The following is an 11,682-nucleotide window of genomic DNA, read 5'->3' as shown; positions in this document are numbered from 1 at the left end:
AAGCACTAGACTGGAAATGAGTAGATCCTGATAGAGTTTTGGCTCTGCCAATAACTAACAGCCTTGGGCTATTCATATAAAATTTTCTGATCCTTAGGTTCCTCGCTGTTGAAAGAAAGGTGAGAGATAATTGATATATTTCACACCCTCAAATGCTTGGTTTTGTATCTACTTGGGAACCTCAAACTTTGAATTGTCTGAAACCATTTGATTATCTTATAAAGTGAAATTGCTTTAAAATTCAATTTGATAGTTACAATTCCTTCCCCTTGCAGTAGACTAAAACCCAACCTCAACTCACCCTATCTAAGTTTAGTTTACGGAAAATTAATAGTTTTGTATAAGAAGATATTTTGAGGTTGGTAAAATATTTTTTCTTCAAATAGTTTTTCTTTAATCCCCAAAGCATTATAATTAAAAGAGACTATGAAACTATTTCTCTCTGGCAAGAAAGAATAAAATATTTACTAAAGGATGGGTGGACTTTTTCAATCAATGCTTGGCCAGTATCCCATCTTCTTTCCTCTCACAACTTTCTCATGCTCTCTACGCCCTTTTTCCCACCATCATCTCACCTCCAACCAATAGGAAGACTTCCCTTAGCCCTCAGTTTCTTATGAGTTTGTGGTTCAGAGGATTGTCTTGTTCCTTCCAGTAAGTTTTGCTCCTTTCCTCCAACTGACTCTAATATTTGACATCATAGGAGGTACTACTTTTATTTTTGAAAGGTTCATATCAATCTTAAGGCATGTCTTAAAAATAAAACTTTATTCTTATTAGAAAGGGTTTGCCTCTAAGCTCATTGGCTAATGTGATGGGAAACTATCCAGTTTTAAAATAAATGAAGACACTTGATTTACCATGCAATTCATAGATGCTAAAAAGTGAATTCTATTATGAATCTCCATTGACTGAGTAAGGCACAGAGAAACTTGCCATGTAATTCTGTTGTAAAATGCTATTGATTTACTGTACAATATATAGGAGCTCATGGTGTGGCCTTATTGGGAGGCTCTTATTCACCGCAGTGTAGCATGAAACAACCGAGTCCCTCGGTGGTGAGACTCTGGTTTAGTATGGATCTCAGAGGACCCAATTGTGTTCCTCTATGGCCACAAAACTTGAACTTTCATTAATCCATTGTGAATTTCTCATTAGAGGCCCTCTCTGTACCCTGAGATGCGGCTCCAACCAACCATGAACAATGGCAAGCACAGTCTTACTCTATGGATCTAATTCATGAAAAAGCAATCCCGGGAGAGCAGCTTCTGGCAGAAGGCATGTGTGTTACTATTCTTTCCCTTAGTAAGCAGGAGGAAGATTCTACTCATGCCAAAAATAATCTAATCAGATTTCTTAGCATAAAAATGCCAAATATGACAAGAGAAAGAACAATGTGATCGTCTTTAGTGATCATTCACTTTAAGAGTAGCTATATTTTATAAATGCTTTGAGATTGCTTGTGAACATTTTGGTTTTATTTATTTTTTATTTTTATTTTTTATTTTATTGATTTTGTACAGAGAGGAAGGGAGAGAGATAGAGAGTTAGAAACATCGATGAGAGAGAGTCATCGATCAGCTGCCTCTTGCACACCCCCAACTGGGGATATGCCCGCAACCAAGGTACATGCCCTTGACCGGAATCGAACCGGGGACCTTTCAGTCCCCAAGCCGACGCTCTATCCATTGAGTCAAACCGGTTTTGGCCATTTTGGTTTTATTTAGAAAATTCTTTTAATCATTATTTAAACATGTACAACTAAACAAGGTAACACAACATAAAATAGATTATTATTCTAGCTGAAACCGGTTTGGCTCAGTGGTAGAGCGTCAGTCTGCAGACTGAAGAGTCCCAGGTTAGATTCTGGTCAAGGGCATGTACATTGGTTGTGGGCACATCCCCGGTAGGGGGTGTGCAAGAGGCAGCTGGTCGATGTTTCTCTCTCATAGACGTTTCTAGCTCTCTATTCCTCTCTCCTCCTCTCTGTAAAAAATCAACAAAATATATTTTAAAAATAGATTATTATTCTAAAGATTTTTTTAAAGTCTTCCAAGATTTTCAAATTTGAAAATTATATAAAAGAAGTCATAAAATGTATAAAATTGTATGGTATTTTTGGTCTAAATACTGTCATCAACTTATAACATTTTATTTCTAAATTTAATTGATAATGTTCCTCATTGGGAAAGAATTTTTATTCCAAAGGTTATCATAAACCTGTTGCTCTTGAAATCTAATAAAATAAGCCCTTTCAGAAGATACCCCAGTGTCAAACATAATTTTTTGTGTATGTTAAGTTTATGTCCTTTATATAAATTATTCAAATTTGCCTTTCTCTTAACCCTGCATATTTCTTCTTTGACTTAACATAAAAATGTACTTACTAGTAAGAAAATGAGCGAATAGTCATTCATTTCAGTCCTTTGTACTGTTCAAGAGACACATTGTGATTTAATATGCTACAAAGACTCCTCCAGCTTCACAGGCAGATGAAACTCCATGCTACATGGGATTTCTTCCAGAAACTTTAGTTTACAAATGTTCTTTTCTTGCATGAATATAGAGTGTAACTCTGAAAACAATGTTTGAGGGGCTGCTTGAATCTGATATAGTATTATATTTTCTGTTAGTTTAAGAGTAATTACCTCTGACGTGTATTATCCTGTCTAATAAAGAGGGAATATGCTGCTGAAACCGGTTTGGCTCAGTGGTAGAGCATCGGTCTGTGGGCTGAAGGGTCCCAGGTTCAATTCCAGTCAGGGGCATGTACATTGGTTGCAGGCACATCCCAGTAGGGGGTGTGCAGGAGGCAGCTGGTCGATGTTTCTCTCTCATCAACATTTCTAGCTCTCTATCCCTGTCTCCTCCTCTCTGTAAAAAACTCAATAAAAAAATAAATAAAAAAAGAATACTTAAAAAAAAAAAAAAAGAGGGAATATGCTAATTGACTGTCATGCCCTCAAAGATGACAGTGCCCATAGCCACAAGATGGCAGCACCCAGTTCCCTCGGCCCCACCAGGGTGGCAGGCATACAGCATGGCCAGGCCTGCCCACAAGCAGGTCTAGCCGCTTGCCTCCAGAGTCCCCCAGTCCTCTCATCCCCCCAGATGCCCAGGGCCAGCCCAAGGCACAGGCAACCCTTGGATGGCAGCTGCCCAGATACCCAGGACCAGCCCGAGACTCAGGCCAGCCACCAATGGCAGCTACCTAGCTGCCTAAGGCTGGGCCAAGGTGCAGTAAAGTTTTGGATGGCAGCTTCCCAGTCTCCCAGGGCTGCCAAAGGCTCAGGTAACCAGGGCTGGCTGAGGCTTGCACTGCCGGTAGTGGCAGCAGCAGAGGTGTGGTGAGGGCGTCACCTTTCCCTGATCACTGGGTTGCCTCCCGCCCCGAAGGCTCCTGGCTTGTGAGAGGAGGCAGGCCAGGCTGAATGACTCCCCCTCCAGTGCATGAATTTTCATGCACCGAGCCCCTAGTCCTATATAATAAAAGGCTAATATGCAAATAGACCTAACTGCAGAACAACCAAACAACTGGTCGCTATGATGTGTGCAGACCACCATGGGGCGTGTGGAGAAACATGGGGGGTATCAGCCACAACAAGATGGTGGAGGTGAATAGCGGCACCAGACCAAGGCAGGGCACTGGTCACTGTCATCGAGTCAAGCCTCTCCTGGTTACTGAAAATTCTTTGCTCCCTTGTGTAGATGGTCCAACTGGTGCTCACACCTGCTGCCAGCACCAGCCCCACTCGCACCCATTGCCAGCACCCAATGCTGACCCAAATCACTAAGCACCATCAGCCGGTGCTAGTGGCAGCTGCCGGCCTCCATCACTCCTCAGGGCTTCTCCACTTCCCCCTGCTCCTGAGGGGCAATCAAGACAGCAGCTGCTGATTGCATTGGCCCCAATACTGTCAGCAGATGCGAGTGGGGCTGGTGTCATCAGCATGTGGGAGCAGCAGTGATAGGAACTGGCTACCAGGAGACAGGGGACTGGAGACTGTGGCAGGAGGAACCAGGCAGGAATGCAAAGGATGGGCTGAGACCCAACCCTGTGCCCAACTGCAGCCTCGTGGCCCACAGTTCCTTTCAAGGTGCATGAATTCATGCACTGGGCCCCTAGTAAGTTATAGAGTAAATTTTTAAAAGTAATATATATACTCCAAAAAAAAAGTGCTCTCTTATCCTGTCCAGAGTGATGAAAATTATTTGTAATGGGAAGAAGGAAAACAAACCGAGAAGCCAGAAGACATCAAGATTAAATGCTGCAACTGGTCCCTCCACTTGCTTCCTCTATGCACACCTCCCTCATAAATGTCTCCAAGGAAACTCCTTTTTAAAGTTATAGACCCCCAGATGGGGAGATCCCAAACCATATGGATAGGGTGAAGGGAACCCATGTTTTCTCTTGTCACAAAAAAAATGAGTAATGCTGTAGTTCACTTGCAAACATCTACTGCATGCTTAACAAAAGTTGGGCATTATATTAGGGGCTTTTCATGCATTAATTAATTTTAATCCTCGAAGTGACTTTTGAGGCATTGTTATGAACCTCATTTTACAGATGCAGAAACTGAACACAGAAAGCATACAAAACCTTCCCAAGGACACAGAGTCAGTAAGTGGCAGAGCAGGACCCCGAGCCAGGCAATCTAATCGCAGAGACTGTGCTGTATAAGACTCTACACTGCATTTCCCCATGGGGACAATGACCATCCTTTTTCAAATTACGCAGTTGTGTGTGTTCTTATAGAAATGGTTAGCTCTATTGTTGATAAACACATTGTTTCACTCTCTTCTATTACCGTGTGTGTGTGTGTGTGTGTGTGTGTGTGTGTGTGTGTGTGTAAATAAGGCATTTCAGAAATTTAAGAATCCTTTAGAAGAATGTGACAAATGCAATGTTTATAATGTGTTTTCCTATTGTTAGTGTATGTATATCTTGACATAGCTGCTTCTGTCCTATTGGGGGGAGGGGGAAGAGAGAGAATGAGCTTATTATTAGAGAGAATTAAGAGGCATTAAGGGAATTAAGAGGAATTTCATAACCCTAACCAGTATCAAACAAAAACTACATGACTTCTTGATCATGCAAGAATTTTGCCTCCTGAGAAATCAGATAGTTCAATAAGGTTAAGTGCACTTCCAAAATTATATTCTTAAAAATATCCCCACACCAATAAGCAGCAAGCCATTCGATCAGATACTTATTTATTTATTTTATGTTGGGTGGGTTTTTTTATTGATTTTATAGAGAGAGATGGGAGAGGGGAAAAGAGAGAAACAACAATGTTTCAATCGGTTGCTTCCAGAAAACTCCCTGACCAGGAATTGAACCAGCAACCTTTCAGTACACAAGGTGGCACCCAGCCATCTAAGCCACACCAGCCAGGGAGAGACTATTTTGTAGTCCTTCTCCTTCCTTAAAGGAGTAAGTAATGAAGTGAAGTGAGATCATTCACATGTCAAGAAGCATTTAACTGTCTTGGCTGTAAACGTGATTAATAGTCATCACATTGAACCTAATAGCACAGCAGATAACATACTTTTCTGGAGCGCGTAAAAGGCTTCCGTGGGTATTGAGAAGATAGCCTAGGTGTGAGAACAGCTGTTTGGCTTCTGTAGCAGTTTAGAATAGCAAACTTTTGCCCCAGGGGCACAAGAAACTAGAAGCAAAGAAGTAGCGTCTTTAAAACAACAGAAGCCTTTGTGCGTGTGTGTTTGGTCATAGATTCAGGGCTTATGGAAATCTCTGTGAATGTCCAGGCAGGTCTTGATCCTGAAAAAAAAAAAAAAAAAAAAAAAAGTGGTTCTAAAACTTAGGCATGCAGAGGAATTGCCTAGAGCACCTGTGAACACACACATTCCTGGGCCTGAGAATTTGCAGCTCTAAGAAGCCCAGAGGTGTGCCTCTGCTGCTTGCAAGGACCCCTTTGAGCAGCTTTGCACCGTGTTACGGCATCCTTGTAACCACGGTGATTCCTGAACTGCCTCTCCTTCTCACTGTGTCATTCTCTTTTCTCATACCAGAGAGACAGAAAAACTGTCCTGGCAACCACAGGACACTCAAAAACAATCTCTGACCCCTGACCAAAAAACAAAAACAAACTATACAGTCACCATGCGGCAGAGGGCTTCCTCGGCTGGGTGCCTGGGTGTGAAAAATGAGTATCGCTGCAGGGGGGAGCAGTTCTATCTCACCCTCCTCGAGAGCTTCAGCTGTGGCAGGTGACCTCGCCGATTGAATCCTTGGGGTGTTGTTTCACACTATAAAGAGAAGCCAAGAAGATTCGAAGTTGAATACATGTGGGGTGTGATTCACATGTTCTCGGCAGATTTCAGTCGAGACATTTCTTTATTCTTCATTCAACTTTAGGTTACTATTGATCCAATTCATAGCAAAATTTTCAGTAACTATTAGATGATTCAATTATACAACCATCCATTTAATGTTATATTTTTTTAAAGGTATGTTCAAAGGAGCTCAGAACGATATATTTTAGATGTTCCTTATCTAGGTGATATAACATTATATGTAGTGTTTTTTAAGGTAAAAAGTGGGATAGGAATTATTGTAACAAGTCTTCTGTTGTAGATTAAAAAAATTAAAAAAACACGACATCCTCATTTTATTGATTGAGAAATTGTGGTTAAAATAAATTAAGTTATTGGGGATGTAAACTACAACCTGGAAAATATAGTCAATAATATTGCAATAACTATGTATGGTATTAGATGGGTACTTGAAATAGCAGGGGGATCACTTTGTAAAGTATATGATTGTCCAACCACTATGCTGTATGCATGAAATCAGTACAAGAAAATAATAATGAGAGTACACTGTAATTGAACATCTTAAAAATAGATGGGTTATTTGTCCAAGATCATGTGCCAAGAGCATCGAGAGACAGCAGGCCTGCTCTGGGCCACAGCGTGGAGGGAGAAATGAAGCCATAGCTGAAGCTGCTAGTGAACCCTGTGGGACCTTCAGTGGATAGCAGACAGGCTGACCTAGAGGACCTCTCATGCCAGAAAGAGCTGAAGGACCCAGGCAGCAGATAAGAAGGACCTGGGGGATGCCCCGCCTCTGTGAAGAGAAGAGACCCCCCAAGTCTCGCCAACCCTCCAGGCTTGAACTATGGGCAGCAGATGATCAATGACCAGGTGTGACAAGGGATTTTTCTTAGAAGGAGACCAGTGAAGACTTAAAAAATAGCAGAGTAACAGTATGTAGCCTTTGCAGCCAACAGGTCATGAGTGAAATTGTGGAAATATTAAATTTGAGATACCTGGGGGACGTTCAAGTAGAGGCACTTTTTAAGAAACCAGTTTTTGGCCATCATCTGCTTGTAGATGGAAATGGAAGGTATGGAATGTACCATGGACACTCACTGGGTTTTCACATCACCGCACAAGGGTTCCCCTGCTCTGTCCCAGCCACACTGTAATAGAGAGAGTAGCTATGATTGTACTCTGGGCTTCTCCCTTCCAGGCCACAGTTAACTGGGTAAGGAGAGGGTACACTGCCCAAACTGAACCAGGCAAGTTGCAATTGGAACTAGAGAAGTCGAACTTTAGTCAGGTTGACGATTAAAAAAGACATAAATGTAGTCTGTGGTTTTAGCCACCATTTCCCAATTCGTAGAGGAAGAAACAGAGAAAGCCAGTCAACCACAAAAGAGAACACATACAGACAAGCATAGAGATGAGAAAAATATGTTTTTGTTTATTTACAGTTCTGTGGCCCCTGGTTAGGTTCATCCCTGAGACACAGCTGAGGCAAAGGTCTTTGAGTCCATGAGGCAACTTTCTATCTCTACAAAAATATATATTTTTTATTTAATCAAGTTTAATTGGAATACATTTTATTTTAAAATGAGGAAAAGACTTTTAGAAAAAAAGAGACCCTGAATAATAACCAACATTGAATATCAGAGATAAGTTTGCAGGTGTTTGAGAAGGGGTCAGAGAAAGAAAGAAAGAAAAGGACAGCCGAAACCGGTTTGGCTCAGTGGTAGAGCGTCGGTCTGCGGACTGAAAGGTCCCAGGTTCGATTCCGGTCAAGGGCATGTACCTTGGTTGCGGGCACATCCCAGGTAGGGAGTGTGCAAGAGGCAGCTGGTCGATGTTTCTCTCTCATCGACGTTTCTAGCTCTCTATCCCTCTCTCCTCCTCTCTGTAAAAAATCAATAAAAAATATATTTTAAAAAAAAAAAAAGAAAGAAAAGGAGAGAAAAAGAAACCTAGAGACTATAGTGTTTACAAGTCAAGAGAAACCCATTTCATCAAAAGGTCAAATTCTGCTTGTCTAGAAGTCATGAACTATAAAGAATGAGGCATGGCCAATGGGTTTAACAAGCGGGAGGTCACTGTTGGCTTTGGTGAGGAAAGTTGGAGTGAGTTGGTGTGGAGCTGTGAGGAGTAAACAGTATGAGGAACTCAAAAAAAAACAAGGATATGCATAACCCTGATTTTACAGAGGAGAGAGGGTATGAAGGGTATTTGGGATTATTACAGGGTTTGGTGTTTTTCACTCTTGGTACATGTGTGTATACTATACACATTGGAAACATAGTTAAATTCTGATGGGAGAGGAACATCAGAGACTGATACACTAGAGATACAGTAGAAATTGGGGCATTTGGTAGCATTAGGGTCCGAGGAGGTCGGAAGAGTGGGATCCTAAGAACACCTCAGGGATACCTCTTGCATCAAAAGCGGAACGAAGGGGGAACCATGGTGAGGTGAGGTAAGATGCTAGTTTACCATCAGAGAATTGAGGAAGTGGTTTTCTTCTCTCCTTTCTAGACTCACTTCTTTTCCTTCCCCAAGGAAAGGAGACATGAGCTCTGAAACCCTCACCACTCCAGGGTAAAGGAGGTTGGAGCCCAGGAAGTCTGTGATACAGATGAGACCTTAGTATTATTTAATTAGTATCACCCTCCTGTTTGTTGTTTTGTTCTCTTCTGCAACACATATAGTCTGTCCTCAACCCATAAATTTATAAATATACCTAATTCCTTCAATTAAACTGGAATCTCTCTGTGGGAGAAAAACATGTCTTATCTAGTTTTGTACCTTGTAGAGGGCACCTGGGAAGGCACATGGGCATTTCTTTAATTATTGTCAGCTGAATCCAGGGGCGTTGGCAGAGCCACATCCTGGAAACACACCTTGCCAGAGGTAGGTGTGTTGTCAGCTTGACCTTCAGCTCGCTCAGGCACCATGAGACAGGTTTCTTTAACTAAATCCAGCCAAGCACCAGGAGCAAGTACGATTATCTGGGCCCACCCAGAAGTGGCCATTACAAAGAAGCCACAAGAATGCACATAATTTCCTTTGTCTTGGGCTTTAATAAAACTTCCTGGTATTTTGTCGTATAAAATAGATGTGCTGTATCAGCTCTGGGTCACTGTCTCTCCATCAGAGGACAGCCCCAGCTTTTTCCTTCTATCTCTGTGTCTGTCTCTTTCTTTCATTTTCTCAAGCCCCAGAAGCCCCTACTCAGGAACCAGACCACTCTCTAGCCTCGCTGGATTTGGAAAAGAGAGAAATATTTACAGTACCTTCCTCTTCAGTACTCAACAAACAATTATTTAATAAATTGAATAGAAATAGTACTTAGAATTTAACATCAATAACAACTTAAAATCTCACCATCCTTTCTAACATCTGACACCAAAGCATCATTTCTGATTACCTCTTAAAAAACTGAATTGCCATATTTGTTTTCTGATGAGCTCAGAAAGAAAACTAGCCCTTTGTAGAAATTATGTAATTTGTAGGTGGTCTAGAGGCTTTTATCATCTGATTCATTTAAATGAACCTCCAAATGAGTAAAAAATATATAGATTTCTTTATATTCCTTTCATAGTTTATTTAATGTTAAACATTTCTTCTTTATTTCTTTTCAGAACTATTTATTCCAAATCCACTACAGAGTCATCCAGAATTTTTAAAACCTGGATTAATTTCAGACATCACATAATACAGCTAATGTTTCCATGGTTTCATATTTCTAATGGCTCTCAAATATACCCTTCAGTATCAGTAATATCCTTTCAATGCTCCCTTCTCCTCTCTCCACTGATACTGAGCCTGTACTTAATAACTGTTAACCAAAACATATTGAAATATAAGTCATGTGATTGGAAGTGAATTTCTGCTGTTAGTATTTCTAATACACTTTTTCAATTTCTATTCATTTAAGATCTGGTTACTTTCATGTTTAATATTAGGTTTTTGTGATAATTTCTGAGCCACTAGTACTGACTCTTTAATGGTACGCTGCTGCCCTCTAGCTCATGTTTGAGAAGTTCCTTACAATGTAACAATTTCTTCAATAATCTCTTGTATATGCCCAATAAATATATATCCATTCTTTTTCAATGCATTATATATTGACAATTCTATGTAAATTCAATTTGTATGTTGATTAACTAAAAGTATACATCTCTTTAATTTCCAGATAAGATTAATATGATCAGTTGGTCAACAGATCATACTAATCTTAAAAGGAAAAATCCTCAAAAGGGAGAAAAAAAGAAAACAACTCTGTTTCTCATTGTGTTTTGTATTCTCAACAGATTCTCTTTTCACCATAATTTATACCTTTTTCCTTCAGGTAAGCTGCCTGTTTTTGTTTTTGTATTGGTTTTGTTTGTGTGTGTGTGTGTGTGTGTGTGTGTGTGTGTGTGTGTTAAATCAGTGTGTTTTTCTATCTGTTTTTCTGTAAGCATCTAGAGAGAAGTATCAAATCATTTATGTGCTTGATGAATGTGCTTAGTGAATACTTGTCACAGGATATTTTTGAATATGGAACAAAATAATTTCAGTTCAAATTCCAAGGACTGTCAGAAAATTTACCAGGTATCTATTAAAAGAAAAATATAAAATTCTTTAAGGCTTGATGTACTATTCTTTTTGGAGAAATGTTCTAAAATAAATCCTGTTATGGAATGATACTCTTTTGTGATGAGATTTCCTTGGCCTGGATAGAGTAGCTGGCAGGTAGTTATTACCTGAAGAATTCCACATCTGGTTTGCTGAGATTTGTTTGTATTCGAACATATTAACTAAAACTCGGTGAAACTACATTAAATTGAACTGCATATTAGCAAAAAGGAACAGTCGCATTATTTAAGTATCTACCTGTATTTTGTTGCCCAGAAGCCTTAAAATTGAAATGTAATGTGCAGCATAATTTTCAGTTTTGTGCTCAGCTGGAACTGTATGGCAAATGGCTTTTGTGGAATAGCACAGAAACCATGAGGCTCAAAAGGTGGAAGAAACCCACATTCATCTCAACACTTAATTTCTCTGAGTCTTACTTCTCTTACTTTTAAAATAAATAGCATGTCCTTTTCATGAAATTATAGAGCATTGAAAAACGCAATGAATGAGAAAGTATCAACATAAAGTACGCTCTACAAAAGGAGCTTAATAGATCTTTGTTTCATTTAAATTTCATGTAAACATTCAATTGTTCCTACTCTTCTGATGAAGGAGCACTCCTTGCCTTATTCCCCTTCCCACTCACCCAAGTTACTTGCTCACTGTGTATCTTCTATATACTCCTTTTCAGTCAGTCTTCATTTTGCAAATTCTAGCCAGTCTAAGCAGGAAGTGAATTTATAAAAAAAAGATAGTAGGTAATTCTAAAAATCAGGCTTGACTGCC

The sequence above is a fragment of the Pipistrellus kuhlii genome, unplaced genomic scaffold (assembly GCF_014108245.1).
Source record: "Pipistrellus kuhlii isolate mPipKuh1 unplaced genomic scaffold, mPipKuh1.p scaffold_m20_p_5, whole genome shotgun sequence".
NCBI classification, from domain to species: domain Eukaryota; kingdom Metazoa; phylum Chordata; class Mammalia; order Chiroptera; family Vespertilionidae; genus Pipistrellus; species Pipistrellus kuhlii.
Note: the sequence above shows the minus strand (reverse complement) of the source record.